This window comes from Argiope bruennichi, chromosome 6 (genome assembly GCF_947563725.1).
Source record: "Argiope bruennichi chromosome 6, qqArgBrue1.1, whole genome shotgun sequence".
Lineage (NCBI taxonomy): Eukaryota > Metazoa > Arthropoda > Arachnida > Araneae > Araneidae > Argiope > Argiope bruennichi.
The window spans coordinates 132,769,707-132,790,094 of NC_079156.1; the positions used below are offsets into that span (position 1 = coordinate 132,769,707).

General features: G+C 31.0%; 1 protein-coding gene across 1 annotated transcript in view; it reads left to right on the forward strand.

Annotated features, from left to right (window-relative positions):
* The first annotated feature begins 7,295 nt into the window (after window positions 1–7,295).
* Window positions 7,296–20,388, forward strand: part of LOC129971338 (multiple C2 and transmembrane domain-containing protein 1-like) — a 386,350-nt gene continuing 373,257 nt past the window's right edge. The window contains exon 1 of the mRNA XM_056085007.1: window positions 7,296–7,340. The gene's annotated coding sequence lies outside the window, so the exon portion shown is untranslated. The remainder of the gene's footprint in view (window positions 7,341–20,388) is intronic.

A 20,388-nucleotide genomic window follows, 5' to 3' on the forward strand; every position in this document is an offset into this window, starting at 1 on the left:
GTGATTACATTCATCTTCTTCAACTTTCGAACATAACTTTTTAGCCTGAACTTTTAATCTTTGAAGTAGTGCTTCGATATAGAAATACTGCATTGTGTTATTGGATGAAATCAGAGAACCCGAGAGGCCGTAGTGGCCTGGCGGTAAAGTCTCGGCTGTGGAACCGGAGGATTTCAGGTTCGAGACCCGATTCCGCCGAAGAACCATCATACAAGCACCTCTGGTGCACGTTAAATCCGTCTGGGGCCAAACGACCTCCCCCAAGTATGGCGTGGAAGTTTGGAGAGGGGGTTGCCAGGTTAGGTGTGGTCCTCGTTATCTGACCGTGGTTTAAAATTATGAAGTCATTCCCACAATAGCCCTAATGTTGCTTTGAAAAACGAGACGTTGATATAGCTAAAGCTGAAGCTAAAATATTGACAATGCCTGCTCGGTGTTAAGCCATGAATTAAAGTTCCTTCCTCCTTCGTAAGTTATAGATATATTGGAAAAAATTACTGAATTGAACAACAATATATATAGAAAAACAATTTAAGCTTTCCATGTTATGAAAAGAGCTCTTTCAACTCATCTTTATTTAAACGCTGGTGTTCCCAAGTGGCAAGAAGACAAATATTGGCTAAAGTATACGCCAAAGGGATTCAAGAGCGCATTCGCAAAGACACAAGGAGGAAAATCGAATGTTTGAAATGAAAACGAAATGGCGGGGAGCTGTCGAAAGAGTCAAGAATCATTATAAAAGCGAAATCAATGATAAATTGATTATTGTGGTAATAATTTGTGAATATCAATACTTTAGAGTTAAATTATTGATTGTTTAATGTAGAAATGACTTGACCTTTCGGATAAATAAGAATAAATCAATGAACGATCAATGTCTGAATTTCTACATTTGTTTGCTCGGTATTTCCCGGACTTCTTCTTCACGAAATTCATCACGAAAGGACAATAAAAAAATCTTATTGCTAGAAATAGTATTACATAAAGTAATAATTCTGGAATGAAATTTTTCGGCACCAGATGACACTAGTTGTTACAGTGTAAGCAAAATTAATTGAATTTGAAACGAATTTCTGCAATTGAATTAATTATTTTTTTTCTTTTTTGCTCAATTCGATTTATTAGAAGTAGATGAAAATATATAAGATTGAACCCTTTAAGTTGGAAGAATGAATATTGTCTTTCATCGTTGAAGACTTTTTCGAAGGCTCATCATCGGACACTTTCCAATTGAAAAAATAGAAGGAAAGTTATTGAACTCTTTAGAGTGTCAATATACCCAAACGGCTTCTTCAATAATTAAGCACATTTACATTCCGGAAGAATTTAAAGGATTTTTTTAAAAATTGTACAGCAGTGACCAATTAAGACAATTTTCTAGATTACAAAAATCAAGACAATTAACAATTAAACAATTAAATAATTTATTCTTAATTAGTAATATCGATAAAACTTCATTTTGTTCTTAAAAAATGAAGTTTTTTTTAAAAAAACCTTTTTAATATTTTTGTGCAATAATTACTATAACAATAATTACATAATTTTTTTACTATAATTTTACTACCACAGATACATTTTTATTCGTAAAATATAGAAACTCCTTAAGTAAGACATTTACAGTTAATAACTATTTAATCATTGATTAAAAAGCGTCTATACGTGCCAAAATTTATTAAAAATTCAATTGAGGTTAAAAAAAGATTTTTCAGTGAGAGATACAAGCAGTCTTTTCTTGAAATGCATATTGTAATATGCTACTTAATAGTTAGGAGTGTTTCGACATGCGAAAGTTATCAAATTATTAAATGGGGACTTTCAATTAGCAGACGAGTAAATTTTTATCCTCTGGCATGACAATACTAGGATACACATTACCGGCTAAATTCAAATTATTCAGTTGACGCGAAACTTCAAATGGGTGTTATGGTGACATCTCATACTAAAAGCTGATTTACTTCCTTGTGGTACTAACCTAGAAAAGGATCTTGCGCCGGGAAATATCCACAACCAATCCTTGTGGTTACTCCCTTTTGCAACAAATGAAAGATTAATTTTAAGGAAGAAGCTTTCTTCAGACGATTCGGAAATCAAGCCAGCTACAAAAGTCTGACTAGAGCTGGAATGTGATCTCTACTCCTTCGGAGTGGGAAAATTGTTTTCTATGATTTTATAAATGCCCTAAATAAATTGGAGGTTACATCGGAAAGAGATGCATTCGCATTTCTGTAACATCTTGTTTGCATTTTACGTCAGCTTACTTTTAAAATTTCATTTCCCTTATAACTTATTTTTTCTTATCACCCAATGCAATTGACACATTGCTTTCATATCCGATGTTCGATCTGCCCCTTGTCAGCCGCAAAGTATATCTAGTGTTTAAGTTGATTCTCTACTGCACAATTTGCGAAATTTCTGCGGCATAAGAATCGGTGTGATAAAATTATAGCGAATAGAATAGTACGTACATATACCTTTGGGGCAGTTAAAGTTAGACAACATCGATTTGAAAGGGGCGAACAACTTGAAAATGAACTGCAAATAGATAGATCAAGAATTAAATGGAAGTAAGAAAGAAATGGTGTCCCATTGCTCACAGTATTTTCTACAGGCGTGACATTTGAAAAGCATTCTTCTATGAGCACGGTACATATTGTTTCTATTTGAAATGCATTATTCTATAAACCAACACAAGAGATCTATTGTGCTATTTTTTATGCTTCTCTTAGAAACAGTAAAGAAATCGGACGTTGCTGAGTAGCCTTCTTGACCTGAAGCAATCTCATTACAATACACTCCCGAGTATTAAGTTCGCAATTATCTGGTTTCCATACGATTTTTTTTCGTAATTAAAAGAGGAAGGCAAGGCGTTGCATTGGTAACATTACCAAGTAACGTCTGCTACGATCTTCCTACGTGTCATGTGCAAAATACAAGCTGTGACAAGGAAAGAACAGCTTTCTGCTCGTTGTTCATTGTTCCGTCAGCATGTAATGAACCACAGTTGTTGCAGATGTTTTTGATTATAATTGCACAATAAGCACAATATTCATAAATTGTTCTTGGGGTATGATGAATGTTTTTCAAGTGTACCTCAGTGAAAATTTCAAAATGTATGATAGATGAAAAAACTGTTGTTATTTTGCATTTAAGTTAGTCATTGCATAATTTATATTAAAATGTGAACAGTTTATATCCTTTAACTTATTTTTTAACTAATAAATTCTTGAAGCGTGCAGTTCGCTTCATAAGCATATATTAACTACCAGTATAAAACCTTCTAATTTAACTCATCACGTTATCAGCAACTGTATCTATGATAAACCGGGCTGAGGCCGCATTCACATTCTACGTGTCTTGAGATAAATGAAGAGCTTAGTACTGAATAAGAAGTGAGATAATACGTATTATAACAGTGAGTTTTAGTTTAGATATTGGTGGGCAAAGAAGTGAAGTCATAGAGCTCCGGCCTATTTGGAATTTTTGTTATCTGACCTGTCTTTCAGCCACATTAGACCTGATATTAGAGTGTGTATTGTGTTAACTACAAATACATAAAAAGTGTGATGGTACAATTTCAGTGGTTAAAGACAGCTTGCTACAATAATTCCTTTATATATATATATATATAATTTTTTTCTGTGAAGACTTACGTTGTCATTAGAACCATTTATAAATTAATAAGTCTTTCCAGATTAGCAAAGATAACATTGCATTTTATTCTCTGATCTTTCTTGACCCCATCTATTCTTCATTTACCAATATTTACATCATCTCGGGTTCAAAAACCTGGTAATTTAGTCATAGATAGGGAGACATACGAGTTATAATACGAATTTTTTTCACCCTCACTCAACAGCTTGGCTTAACAAGTATAATGCCACTCAGTGGATGGCATTATATTTTCGCCCCCTCATCCTATTTGGCTCTGAAGAGTGACATAAATGCCTCTAGACCGGTGCCCCGCCGTCTATGACCCTTTCTTTCCATTCGCTGAGGCACTGTAGATATCTTAATGGCTTTTGCGCCATAAAATTAATGTGACTAGACGCTTGCATTAGCTTGGGCAATCCCAAGTTTCGACTCCTTGAGTCATATTGAGAAAGTGTTCCAGGCTGTTCTGCCCTTTTACTGATAAGTGAGTGTTCTGAGTGATGGGATTTTTAAAAAAATTTAAGAGGTTAAGAAAGAGGCTTCTGTGAAATTTTTCCCTGTTTCGTTTTGGATGACCACTCTCGAAAATAGATGAAAGAATATTGGTGAAAGGCAGGTGAAAGAATGTTAATCTTCCTTACTCTCCCTCTTCTGGTTATATTTATTCATTTTTGTTTCGAATATAAAGGAATTTTGTTTTGAATATGAAAGTATTTCTGTGTACAAATAGAAGGAGAAAGCTCAGAAGAAATAGTAAATTGATCAGCACTTAGCTTTTAAAGTATCGTTTACTTTCAGAAACGTCAGTGAATCATGATAAATTAAATAATGAACAGTTTGGGACAGTATCGAATCTCGACATTTTATTCAAGTTTGAAAAAAATGAGTTGTCTTTGAATAAAATTTTTTGATTCAACTTGACTAGATAGATTTGAGTAATCTTTGAATAAACATTTTGATTCAATTTGACTAGATACATGCCTTATTTTGATATTACGTTACAGTTATTTTGGAGTGAGCTTGTTATTTTGAAAGTGATCAAATGCCAATAAACATATTATCCCGCCTTTCTCCAAATATCCACACTATTCAGATAGTGGGGACACTTGACTCTAGGCATATCTGAAATGCTCTAGTCCATATATGTGGTGGGGGGAATCAGTTATGGAATTGAGTCTCGATAACCTAACCCTCCTGTCCGAAAGTTAGTTTTATTAAAGTCTCATTTTAAAGCAACACTAGGGCTATTTTGGGTAGGACCTCGTAATTTGGAACTGCGGTCAGATGGTGAGAACGATACCTGAGCTGGCAACCCCCCTCTCTCCAAACTTCCACATTACACTAGAGGGAGGATGTTTAGCCCCGACGGATTAAACGTGTTCCAGACCCGCTTACACGACGGTTCATCGGTGTAACCGGCTCTCGAATCTGACATACTCCGTTTCCGAAACCTTACCACCAGGCCCTCTCCTGTCCGAAAGTCAAGATGCAAGAAATATTCCTAAAAATTATTGGGTAGTCTTATTTTTAATTTAAAAGACTATAGTTCATATACAAAAAATATTTTTTAAATTTGAACGCTTTCTTATAAATAATTATTTAATTTTAGCAAGTAAAAAGTGAGCATAGCAATGAATGTAATTATACTTTTTTTCCCTTCATGCGAAAGTTATTACTTCATTATCATCAATGTAAAGCCATCAGAATTCCTGAATTAACCCAGATAATCAAGTTTTCAGTTCAGAAAATCATAAAATTTTTGATAAGAAAAATTATTATTTTATAAAATGCTACTATAAAAGACACCAGTTTTTAACTTTTTGTTGCGGATTTATTCTGGTTTTAAATAATAATATATTCATCCCAATTGTTCATATGAAATTAAAAACAGAAGTTAGTTTGATACAATTTTTAAAATTTAATTTCTCAAGAATTTTCTTCCAAAACGTTTACTATGTATGGAATATAATCCAAATATATTCTATGATTGAGTTCATAATTCAGAGCATATTTATATTCTATGATTCAGAGCATAATTTAGATAATATTATTATGGAAATAATAATATTAACTAAGTTATGCTCTAAATACTTAATAGTTCTTTAGTTAATATTATTTAGTAAATATTATTATTTGATCGATAATTTTACTACAACTAACTGAATAATAGCAAATGGCATTTTATTCTACATGAAATACGAAGCATTTACAACAAAGATACAGCCGATATATAGACAAATAACCGCTCTAAAAAATTAACTATGTACACACAAACAATCATTACTCAAATAAACTGCAAGAGTACAATAGTGGTCAGCCCACCAATTATCATTGCGATAATATTCCAATAAGAGAATACTTTATCCTATCAGAATTTCGTTTTTTATAGTATTCTGGCGAGATATGAAAATTTCTAGAAAAATCTTTTAATCTCTGGTTTGGAGATAAAGCCAAAAATTTTCAATTTCCAGTATTATCTTGAAGGTAAATTGTCTAACGGTCGCCAAGTTTGATGATCGTTGACTTGGTATCCATTAGAAACATCCTGTAAATCTCTCGTTTTAGCGATGATATTAATATGGCAGGAAAGCAATATTATAAACTGGTAACAACATTATTAGTTTAGTTATATTAACGTCCCATTTTAAATCAACACCTGGGTTATTTTGGGACGTAATAATTAAATTGGACTTCGTAATTTTGAACGGCGGTCAGATGACAAGGACGATACCTGATCTAGAACCCCCTCTTCAAGCTTCCACACCACGCCAGCAGGTGGATGTTTGGCTTCGACGGATTTAGCGTGCACCAGGTCCACTTACACGGCTGCTCTTTGGTGGAGTCGGGTCTCGAACATGAAGCTCTCCGGTTCAGAAGCCGAGATCTTACCATCAGGCTACCACGGCCCATAACCGCATTATACACATTAAATATCGTTACAATACAAGAGAGTATAGATGCTGTAACTAAAATAATGGAAAGTATTGTAAGAAATACTTAAAAATATTTTTCTAAAAAAACCCCTATTAAAATCAGTAAAGAAATTGTACCGAAATAATTTGATGGCACTAAAAATCCAAATTTTTGTATTTTAGAGTGAAGTAAAATGGTTTATATCCAATGATATCATCAGAAGTTATTGAAGAAAAATATTAAAGTTTTGATTCTTTATTAATCTAAAATGTAAGTTGAAAAACCAATTCCTTTTTAATGAGCATAATATACTCTAGAAGTAACTATTGTCAAATTTCTTAACTCCAAGTGCAAGCGCCTGCGCTATAGAATATTTTGAATGATTTTTCCCTCATTTATGTCTATTGTTACACATGTTATACAATGTATTGAGAATACCCTGTCTAAAAGCATTGTTATGTTAATAAAAATAGAATCAGTCAAAAAGATAGATATCCAAGGCTGAGTAGTAAAAAGGAAACATCTAGCACAAGCTAGTAAAAGTAAATGTCAGAACTCTGCGTGAAACTGCAGACTGAGTTAGAGATCCGAAACACAAATCCCAGATGGTAACTTGATACTTGGTCGAATGAAATGCAATTTCAGAAGCACTATCTCGATCACGTGATGGGTACGGAAACACCTGCATAGGGAATCAAATCGGTAACAAAAAGTAAAGCGTATATGTTTCCCAGTGGAAGCTGTTGAACCTGGAAGTGGAAGTCGTTATTTCCATGGTTAGGTTATTGGATTTTTTTAACTTCTTTCGGAATATTAGTAAGAGGAGTGTATTTTCTTTCTTTGTGTGTATCGCTACTTAATAACAGAAGCCATTATCTTCATAAATCAAACAAAGTAAGGCAGAACCTTTCTTTATACACATAAAAAGTTAGGTCATGTTTTCATGTTTTTTCCTTTTATTAGCTTCCAAAGAAATTGCTTTTAAATTTCTGTAAGCAATAAGCTTTATTATTTTTAAATTAATGCTTTTAGTGGGAAGTTTCACAAATGAAACTTTTATTTTCATGAACAAAATAATTAGTTTATAGTATTTTTCTGTAAATAAATAAATAGAACATATAAAAGTAAATAAATAAAGATAATAAATAAATAAATGGAAGTGTTATGCTTCCTGACTAATAAAAATAAATAAATAGAACATATAAAAGTAAATAAATAAAGATAATAAATAAATAAATGGAAGTGTTATGCTTCCTGACTAATAAAAATAAATAAATAGAACATATAAAAGTAAATAAATAAAGATAATAAATAAATAAATGGAAGTGTTATGCTTCCTGACTAATAAAAATAAATAAATAGAACATATAAAAGTAAATAAATAAAGATAATAAATAAATAAATGGAAGTGTTATGCTTCCTGACTAATAAAAACAAATAAATAGAATATATGAAAGTAAATAAATAAAGGTAATAAATAAATAAATGAAATAATAAACGGAAATGTTCTATTTCCTAATTACTTGAATACTTTCAAGCAAGAATGTTTGTTAAAATGTGTAATTACACAGTCAAACGATCTCAATTACCATTGATAAAAAAATCATGAAAGGCATTTCATTTTTTTCTACTTGTAATTTGACTTTGTTCATATTTAAGTATTTTTATTTTCTTGTTTCCCAACAAACTTCTAAAGGTAAAATAAAAAGGAAAAAAAAAAAAAAAAAAAGCAGTTTTATGTTATTTCAAAACACAGTAGTTTTCTTTTCTATGCTGCCAGTGTGATAATCTGTTTTTCTTCTTCTTCTTTTTTATTTTCTAAAGAAAGGAGCTATTCTAAAAGTTTCTTTTAATTCTAAATACAATAACTTGAATTCAAAGAAACGAGCGGCCTTTGACGATCAGATTATTGACTTGTGCTTTATAAAGGGCTTATTGCCTTATTAAGTGCTTATTTGTTTGCTTAGAGTAATGACTTATTAAGTTTTTAAATAATTACTATTAATATGGAATGCATTAAAAGAATTTTACTTTATCCACGTTTGATGCGACAGAAAAGCATGAATTCAACTGAATCAGTCTACTGCAAATTAAAAACCGTATTATATGCGAAATAAAAGTGGAAATGAAAATCCTACTATGGAATTAATAATTGGAAAAAGCACGCGATAGAATGTTTTTGGATGGATGTTTGAATGAACGAGCTTGAATTCCAACAAAACATTTAAAAACGAATTGTGTCAAATCAATTGTATGCCAAATTGAATTAAAAATTTTACTAGAAATAAGGGAAATAATTATACTGAAATAAAATTGATATCACTGTAAAGATAAAATTTTGAGTCTAGATAATATAAAGACTATTTTTGTAATTTTTTATTTTGGAAGATGTGAACATTAATTTCTATTGGTAAGTCATATCGATTATCCATCTGCTGACCGTTAAGCCTATTTTTTGCTCTCGACATGCCCATATTAACTTCATTCTAAAATGTTCTCTTATTTCCTGATCCCATCCCACTCTTTCTATTTAATTAATTCATCAGAAGTTCTGTAAAAATGCTTAAATCAATGGATTCCACACTGCGAGTGAAGGGATAAAAAATTGTCAACCTAAGCGAATTCTTTTTTTGTTTCCCTATAATTCCCTTAACTAAATCGATACGTATAAAGAAATCCCTATCAAAATCTCACAGTATATAATCGCAGGGATAAATATTTCATTAGCCTTTCCTCTTTTCGCTCTTGTGTCGTTCTGAGTTGATGTGCTCATTGCTTCTGCTTGTACATAAATCATGTCTTTTGGGATGGAATAAAGCAAGTTTAAAATTCGAATGTGTCTTTTCTCTCTCCCGCCTCTGCTTAAAAAATTATATATGCGAAATATATATAATTTTTAAGTGTAACTAACTAATTGCCTTTGGTGAACAACTGCTCATCCATCGTATCAATAGAATTAATTTAATTTTGCTCATCAGTTTCGATGCACTTTATCTTATCACAACAAATGAAAGCACTATTTTAAAATACAAAGATATAACAGGAAACACATAGAGCATTTTGCTCATTAGTTATGTCTGCAAAATTAGATCGGTCCGATTGTTAGGCTCTCACCTGTGTTTTATTTCGTCTTATTGTTCGAATGTGAAGGGCGGTAATGTGCAGGTGACTAGTGACGACGAGTTTTCATAGTAGTCTCTATAAAACTTTATCACATATTCTTTAGTAAAAGGTTCGGCCAGCTCCCTTCGCACAAAACTGTGTAATTTGAGTAAGGCTTCGTATACTTTAACCTTACCTTCGATTGGTGAACAATAGTAACGAAATTTAGATTTTTGCCAAAGATTTGGCACTTTTATTGAATCTATATCGAAAATATAAATTTTAGACGCCTTTTTGGCAATGAATTGATACAAAAATTTGATAAAAAGCAACAGTATTTAGAAGACAACAAACCGAATTTTATTGATTTAAGTCATCGCATTTATGAGTAATTGCGTTTACATGTATGCCAAAGTATAGGACGTCTGATGGTCAAACGAGTGATGGATTTCATTCAAAATTTGAAAAATATCTACATTTTAGATATTAAACCTGTGCAGAAAATTTCATTTAAATAGTCCTTTGCGTTTAGTAGTTATTGAGTTCACTTGTAATCATACATCTAGCCAGGAAGATTTCCTGTGAAGTGATTTCATTCAAAAGTTGATAGAAATCTACAAATTTGGTCGTAATTCTATATACCAAATTTCAGTCGTTTAACTCAAAGGGAATTTTAGTAAACAGACAGACAGACACATATGCTGTTAAAAATCTTTTTCTGACTCAAGGAGGGCTGAGACGTGGAGATTCATCAAAATCTTATTTCGAACTTTTAGGCGATTACAATATTATCTCTGCGTATACTTTGTTATGCGAAAAAGTAATACAAATGAGAGGTATGTGGCTTAAGCTAGTTTGATTTCGCCAATTATTTTAAAATTTTAAATTATTCTTATCGAATAGAGTGATAATAGGCTTATAAATAATGAATTAAAATATATTATTTTTTCATTTAGTGATAATGCATATATTTAAAAATGAAAATATGTTTCTTCTACGAAATTTTATTGTGTAATGCTAGAAAATCAAGTATACATTTGAGAAAAGTATCTTAATGCCACAGATATACAAATTTAATGTACGGAACTACACGTCAAATTTCATTCCTTTCGCTTTTTACTTTTTTGAATTATGGCGTGTACTGATAGACAGACACTCAGACATAAATTCAAAAATGTATTTTCCTCGTGCTCCGGGAAGTTCAAAGCATATGAAATCGTCAAAAGTTATATGATTATTTGTCGATTGTAGTGCTTTTGTCAGTTATTTCTCACTGGTAACTTTGTTTTATAAATTATTTTCAAAAATCTTAGTCTTTTTATAGTGAATTCTTCTTAGATGGTATTGAATATCAAAATGAATTTGATTCTTATTGGTTCCATGACGTAATTTTGCCCAATTTTTATCATAAGACTCATAATTGCCCTTGACATATTATTTTTAACCAACCTTGACCGTTTGTTACTTGAAAAATAGTTCAAATTTCTTGATGTGACAGTTGGAACTCTTCAGATCTTGGGAAACATCCAAGATCTGAAGGCTTGTGCCCAACGCGTTAAGAAAATAAGCCACGGTTTTGTTTCCACGAAAATTGCGGATTATCAACACAAACGTTGCTCGAAGACTTTAATAAATAAGCACAATTTGCCAAATGATCCATTATTCTTGATGATCGAGAGTGAGGATAACATTTGCATCAGATCAAATTACTATTTTAAGACCTTTCAAATATAATCTTAAATATAATGATCAACTTATTTTTAAAATTATTAGTTTTGGATTGTCTTTATTTCTGGTTGGTAAGTAAGCGAAAGCTTCAGGGCCTTCAACTTCATTAAATACTATTTTACAATCGCAATGACTTTCGATATCCCTAATTATCATATCATTCACCGAAGCGATAAATTATATAATAAATGGTATTGATATTTTACGTATAATTACATGTAAAATATTTTTAATGATTATATGCTTTTAAATAATTATTATAATTGAAACTTATTAAAATGGTTAAATTATATGAACTAAATATAATTACTTAAAAATAATTACTTATACGTTTTATGCGCCATGAAAGAAATGTTTTTTCGACAAAATGGTGTTGACTAGTTGTCAGCGACCATTTTTTAAAATCGACATATACGCTTCTATAAATCAATATTTTTTATTGCAAATGACGCAGGGCATTTTATATAATATCTAGTAACAAAATACACATCACATAATATCTAACACCATATCTGATGGCATGCCATCCTATTCGTTTACTTCCAATAGGAGGCGCAATTTATTTTAAAATTATAATGTCATGATACCATTAATATTTATTATCTCGTAAACTTAAACAACTACATCAACCCGCCTGAAATCATATTGGAAAAACAGAATGACCGGATTTTGCGACAGCATTGGCAGGTACTAAGATTGAATCCTAAAGGCCCTCACCGGCTATGGCACAACCCCTCCAGTTGGAGGCATGTTCTGCCTTCGGTAAAGGAATAACTGATATCACATCATTTCTGTATTCAGCAGGATAGAGAGAACTAACCTTCTTTTCGGAAGCTTCTAATCCCCATATCTGAGGTACCCACGCATAGATGCATACCCACGCATAGATATCTGAGGTACCCACGGGGGGATTACATGCATCACCTTGAAATGAATGCACTTTTTATGCCTTTTGAGCAACCTATAAGCTATGAAGCTATCGGTGGCACAGTCAAGACATGGTCTGACTATGAGCAAGAATGTAAAAGATGTACGCGTTCATTTCAAAGGGTAAATACCCAGGTTTTTACCAGGATATTTATTTTTCAGCTCACCATTTTTATATTAAACACTTACATTGCAGTGTAATATGATATAAATATTTAAATAAAATGACTGTAAGGTAATATGAAGAAAAATTAGAAACTTATATGAGACTTTTACTACTTTTTGATTTTATAAAAACTAAAAACAAGCAAACAAACCTTAATCTTATATTTTAATTTCAAATTTTGATTTAAACATTATCTTTTTTAATAACAATGAGCAAATGTATATGAATGTATCTGTAGATGTTTTTTCCCAAAATAACAGCAATTTCAACTAAATCAAAATAAAATTGCTCTGTTTTAAAATGATAAGGCAAAAATAGTTGATTATGGAAACTAAAATAAAGTATTAAAATAGTCGCATAGATATTTATGTTTTGAATTCTTGAGTTTCGACCATTAGTCTGAATCAGATATTTCAGCGGTGGAATTTAAATGGATGCATTATCTATTTCATTGACATCTTTTTTTTCACTTGTAAGTGACTTGAATTTTCTTTTTTTGCAAACATATGTTATTTTTTTCTTCATTCATTACATTTTTTTTGTTTCGTTTCACTTCAGCATAGAAGGTTCCAATTATATCATATTAATATGAGCTTAGCTGATCTTTTAGATGCAAAACGACTTTTTTTTTTTACTTTGAATTCAGCTGAAAATGCTAGGAGTTTTTTCTGTTTCAGAAAATGTGACAGGTTTACTTGTCAAAATGCACAAAGTCATTTAAATTTTAAGACTGGTGCCATATGAACTCATCCTATACTACTGGATTCATACTTTCTAATCCTTCCCTTATATTTTCCGTTCCATAGTCCATTCTTTTCCCTGTAATGAAAAGATTTGTCTTCAGCTGAAGGCTACTTTATTTCATTTGCCATCTAACTTCATAAATGAAAGTCAAACTGTCAGATATTAATCAGATGGTTTCAAGTCACTTCATGGCATCCATTAATTTAAAATCCCTCTTGAAAGTTGAATTGGACCGATACCAAATTTCACCCTTCTCTTGAATGGATCGGGGATTTGCTTTTTGTGAAGGAGATATTGGAAGTAACTGTAGTCAAATATCTTTAAAATCTTAAATGTATCTTCACTCAAATGATCTTTTCTTATTAATCTCATTAAATAATTATTTGCCGTCATATTAAATAATCTCATCTTAATAAAAATGAAGTTGTTAAATTGCCTATTGAAAGATGAAACTGGTGATCATTTAATTCATAGCATATGATTGACTTTACTATTGGTTCAAGTACTCAAACCAACTTTTCAACATAACATAAACAGTGTTAAAAATTTCATTGTTAAACGCCATTACTATAGAGCAAATAAAATTGTAAATTATCCTATCATTTCTTTAAAATTCTAGAGTATTTTATTTAGAATCTTAAAGATAATTTGATAATTTTGTCAAATCTTTGATTTTGAAATAATATAAGCTATGTATATTATTTACACACACACACACACACACACACACACACACACACACACACACACACACACACACACACACACACACACACACACACATGTGTATTGAATTGAGATAAAAATTCGTCACTCGTCATAAATAATGTATTTCGAAAAGGCTTAGTTTTTTTAGTATTTATTCAGATTTAGTATAAATATATAAAAAAGGAGGAAACTTAACTAATATTATTCAAAAATTGGTAAGCCCATTGCGCATTGTAGTAATGGATTCTCGCGTTTTTTAACAAGCTGCTGGATATTTTCTTCCAAGTAGAACACAAATATGTGTTAGTTTCCTTGAATTCATTCAAAATTGCAACTTAGCACTTTTATATGGGAGGCTACACTAGAATTTTATTTCAGATGAAATTTGGATGCTCCGGGTCTTTCTGATCAATAGAAGTCTTTTTTTTCACTTTTATCATGCTTTGTTTAAATCATGAAAAAGGGGAGGGGGTGAGTTAAGACCATCGTACGATGCGGATATTGCAGTTTTAAAATGCAGGATGAATATCCGTTCCAAAATTTTGAATTGTTAAATTTGATCAACAAATATTTTTTTTTTGTTCAAACGTAATTTAGTATTAAACGTAATTTAGTAGCATTTTTAATCAAACGTAATTTAGTAGATTTACTTCAACAAATAGTTGTATTAAATTTACTTATTAAATTACTTATATTAGTCTTCTGCAACACTACTGAAAAAAATCAATTTATATTTTAAATTACAGGTTTTTAAAATGTAGACCAGATCCTCAGATAGGAAATTGGGAAACTGTGTTTGGTTCTAAATTATTTTCCATTTGTAAATAGGTAAGCGTTAGGCTCCGATTTCTCTCATATATTTTCGATGAGTAGCATGTTTTGTGTTCATTCGTCATTTTCTTCATTTTGTCATTCCTCAGTTAGGGAAGAGAATAATGTATGATATTTTGAACCTCTTATTAACGTAATTTTTTATTGATATATATGTGATAGCTTAAAATTACTACATACTAAGTAGATAATATTTGGTATGTTATCTTGGCCGCACTTGGAATGTATCCAAAGTTTAGCACAGATATGCAATTTTGCGACCAAGACAACATATCTAACTCTATCTGCCTATATGTAATCCTTTTGAGTTATTCAATATACATTGATATACATACTGCTAAACGTCTTGTTTATTGATTTTATACATGATTTAATAGAATTCTACCATTTTTTAAAAATAAAGGCAGCATGCTAAAATTCACTCGTATAGATGTTTCCATTATTAAGTGGTTGTGTTCATAGACAGATATAATTCTCGAAATGCGTTTTCAGATTCACGGAGGTTCAAGACATATAGATTTAACAATATATATATATATATATATATATATATTAATGTGGGAAAAGGCAACTACCAGTATTAATACTTAACATATATTTATTAAGAAACGATATGTAAGTTAATACAGTGATGAAACATTACTTAGCTAGCAAAAAAACCTATAAAGAGATAAATGAATGTGAGCGACACAATTTACCTACTCACCGTCGAAATCGCATCTGCCAATTTAGGTGCGAAACTATCATGTGATTATCATGACGCAATCAGTGATACAACATGAGTAGTATAGAATATAAAAACTATTAGATTAGTACCTCCCATAGTAATAAATTGATGACTGCATTAGATAACACTTCTTACACATTAAAATAACCATTATGAGTGGTCACCTCAAAACTTTCTTTCGTACTATCTAATAAAAGATTTATACCCCTCACTTTGCATAAAATTCTGTACCTGGGTAATGCCACTAATGCCTTTAATGGCACTGGCAAATAGCAGTTACGAAATATTGATCTGCAGTGTGAATTTAAGATTTTTATTGAAAGCGTATTTTCAACTTTTAATTTCTGGCTTGTGGTTAATACAGAGTGCGACAAAAAAACCCGGACAAAGGTATTGCATCTTAGAATAGAAGTTAATTAATTTCTTTTTTATTTTTGATTTCATTTTTTCATACCACTTTAATTATAAAATATGTTATAATATATCTCTTAGTTTATGTAGGGCCTTTTTTTAAATCAAGCAAAAGATCTGCTATTTTAGAGTTGCTTAAGCAAGGAAAACGACAGTGTGAAATCATTCGTTTGGTTAATGTGCCTCGGCAAACAGTGATGCAATCTGCCATTTCAAGGAGCTTGACAATGATGGTCAACGTATAGGAAGTAGACGACGAAAACGTATGGATAACCCTTTCAATAATCATAGGGTTTGAACTCTTTAAAGCAATGGGAATAGGTAGAAGACTTGCGGGTAGATTAAAATTTCAATAAGCGTTTGCGCCTCTGCATCGCTACAAAAGGCGTCTACTTTGAAACCAATTAAATTTATTTACTAGTAAAATTATATTCTTATTATTATTTGTTATATTTTGTTAATTTATTTATTTATAATAAATTTATATTAACAATTGTTTGCCTGGATTTTTTTGCTGCACCCTGGAGTATGCGAAAACCGATAACCAACCTTCCAAAGAGAAACTTCGTCCAATTACTGTAGTGAAACCTCTTTTAACGAGCATAATTTGTTCCCGAATTGTACTCGTAATACAAAATACTCTTTCGGCGAAATAAATTTTTCCATAAGAATCCATGTAAAATAGGACAATAAATTCCATCCTGAAAAAATATTCAGACAAATTTTTAATAATATAATTTTTTATTTATAATGTATTATTTTTTTTACAAGAAAATTATTTAAAGCATTTTGTCTTTGGCTACAGTTTAGATTTGGCGAAAATGAGTTTCAGCATTGTCGTTAAATGAATATGAAGCGCACATAGCTATTTTTCTTAAGGTGGAGCTTTTCAACGACATTACAATAACTTTGCTTGCTTTAAGCAGCTCTCTCATTTCACCGGATGGTTGTTGCTAAGTTGAATCTATTATTTCCTACACAATCTTCTCCACAGCATTTTGTTGTGACACAGAATCCATCTCTGTAAGTTCTTTGGTAGATAGTATTCTTGATTATATTCTAATTAGACTGATTATATTCTTTCAACCGCATATCAATGTCGTTGCTATTCACCTCCTGCCCCACAAGCTTGGCTAGAGATAAAATCATGTTGACTAAGGCTACAAAGGTATTTACTGAAATCCTTAGGAATCGCGTTAGACAACCTATCTGGCCAAAACTTATTCCATGAAGATGTAAGATATGTTCTTCAAGCATGCACTCCGTACAGACTCATACAGGTCAATTAAGCATGCGACGTCATGGTGTCTCCTCACCACTCGTTCTGCGAAACATCGCTCATTAAGTGAATCAATTTTTTTCATTTTGTAAAAGTTCGTTATAAAAATCATTCGTTATGCGAGGTTTGATTCTAATTTGATTAAAATCTGCAATTTTGATATTAAGACTACATACTAAAATTCCTCACATAGCTGTTTTCGTTATTAATTTATCAGACACAATTTCCAAAACATGTTTTTAAATTCATGGAGATCTAAAAAGAATATACTCATTGAAATATCTAAATTGGAATTTTTGATGATGGGAACACACAATACTTTGTATATAACAAAATAAAAATAGGTAAGAAAATCATCTTGATTCGAAAGATTTCAATACCATACAAGTAAAAAAATTATTGAGTTTCCTACGATTACTAATAATTAGAACATTTTTCTTAATTCACTTCAGCTTTGAAGGCTCAACAAATTTTTCCTTTAAAAATGTGTATGTGTATGTGTGTGTAGGGGGGGAGAGCAAAAAGTTTTTCCTCTCCAAACTTAGTATCGAATTTTATCAATGTCATAAGAGACGCTGTCTAAAATTCCCTTATTTATAGCATATAAAATAAATTATTCCTGTCTGGCGGGTAAACTATCACCTACGAAGATTAAAAGACTATAATGGCTCACCTTGAGTTAAGTTATGGTTTTCGGTGTTATCACCAAACTTCAGAGCACGAGGAAATATTTAAACACTGTATAGAGCAATATAGGGTTACTGCCCTTTTCCCCACTTTCTACAAGAGGCAATGGATTTCTATACTCGTGATTATTTTTTATTTTATTTTAAAATGAGTGCAATGAATTTTAAATAAAATATTTTTAAAAATATTAATTAATATAATCGACTATAACCCAAATTCTTCTTTTCATATGTTCCTGTTATTTGAGTGCATATTAATATCTGATTTTATATACAATTGCTCAAAGGAGATATGTTATGTATAATTAAATAAAAGTTTTAAAAGCATTCAGCTACCTAAGTGAAATTTGGTATGTGATATTATTATAAAAATAGCAGATATCTTTAAATTTTATATCAAGCCCTTAAATGGCTCAATATTCATCCATATGTAAACTAGAAAACTAAAAACTGTAACACTTTGGATGGTTAAATTTTATTAAAGAAGCCTTATTTCTAAATTACATTGAAGTGTCAAAGTTTGCATTAAATCCTTGAAAGTATAGATAGTTGTCCGTACGTATATGAACACAATGATTCACAAATAGAACAAGCTTGATCAATGAAATTTGGTATGAGGTCTTGACATTCAAGCTGCAGATATATATCAAATTTGGATCCAGATGGATGGAAAAAACTCCAAAATATATATTCGATTTTGATGCAAATGCAAAGCATTTAATATCAGTGGAGAAACTTTCGTCAATTTATATCTTAATAACTGCACTATTAAAATGAAAGACTTAATAAATCACGTTGAATTCAATTATCAACTATAGTTAAAATGCTAATCATTGCTAATGCTAATGCTAAATGCATATTTAAGTTTTTTTTTGTAGAATTTTTCTATTATGAATTAATGTATAAAGAAAAAATTCTATCTCTGGCGTTAAGTTATAAAACTTCAGTAAATAACTGCACTATTAAAATGAAAGACTTAACAAATCCCATTGAACCCAATCATCAACTGTGGTTAAAATGTTCTCCAGATCATCATATCATGCAACAGATAGTTCTGCTATTCGAAATATGGGATTGACAATACAAATATGTGACGAATTTGAATGTTGATACATGTCAGATGTTTTTTTTTTTAGAAAAATCAGACACGCAGATCACAAAAATGGACATTTGTTATCTCAATTCCCCAAAAATTCAAAAACTTTTAATCACATTTTTTTACATATAAAAAAGATGACGGGGCTAATTTAATAAAATTAATGTGGAATACTATCGAATAAAATACATAGCTACAATCATTTAAAATTAATTTATGTGTAAAATGGCAATAATAAATACAAAATGCAATACTACATTAAAAGGAGAGAAATTATGAAATAAATAAATAGTTAAATAATTTAATTCACGATTTAAACCTTTCAATGAAAAATCGAGTTTAGGTGAGTTATATTTACTCCTCATTCCAAAACAACACTAAGAAATGTGGAGACAGACCTCGTCATTTTGAACCGGGTTCCGATGACGAGAACGACACCTGAGTTGGCATTCTCTCACCAGCAGGAGGAGTTACGAAGTCTAGACGTTGCCACCATGAACACACACGAGTTAGATTTGAGACTTATTTATTACCAGAACAATATTGTCCTGGTATAGAGAGTAAGAAGAGGAATTTATCAATTATTTTTCTCAATAACTGCTTGTACTGGAAGACCTACTTGTAAAGTTCACCACTGATCGTGACCAATTTTAGTGGGACTATTTATTAATCTAAAAAAATAAATTTTGAAAGTTCTTTTTTGTATAGTGAAAATGATCTTGATTCAGTTCTTGTATCTCCTTCACTGACAAGCCAAGATTTCCTCTTCATTGAAATAAAACATGAAAAAAGTTTAGAGATAAATTTACAAGGATTTTAAAATTTTAACATTGTTGTTATTTGACTTTAAAAATGTAACTGTACTTCAGTGATTAACTTTGAATAAGTGGTCATCCAATGAAGCATTTAAATTCCAGGATCAATGAATGTGAATGTATCGAACTTAATGGATTCGAAGCATGAAATTAGGATTCATGAAGCAATTCATTAAAGCTTTGCATGAAACTGATAATTGCTATCAACATTGGATTTGTTTTTTAAATATCTGGAAATAAAATCAAAATGAGTGGGAGTGGTCACCCCAAACTTTCCCGCATATTCTCTAATCGTTATCCCAGTGAACGATTTGCATAACAATGGCACACAATAGTTACGAAATATTAACCTGTGGCGCCAATTATCCTTTTTTCTGAATCTATCGTACTATGTTTGGCGAGTAATCCTTGGTATGCGGTTCATAGTATCTGAAAATCGAATTTGTGTTTTAGACCCATTTTTTACAGATCAATTGAAACTAAAATTTGACACAAAATGACACCTGTAGCCATGAAATCTCACACCAAATTGGATAAAATTAAATCGGCGTGTTTTTGGATTATCGCGTTTACATGTTCCTGAATTTATAGATCCATAAACGGT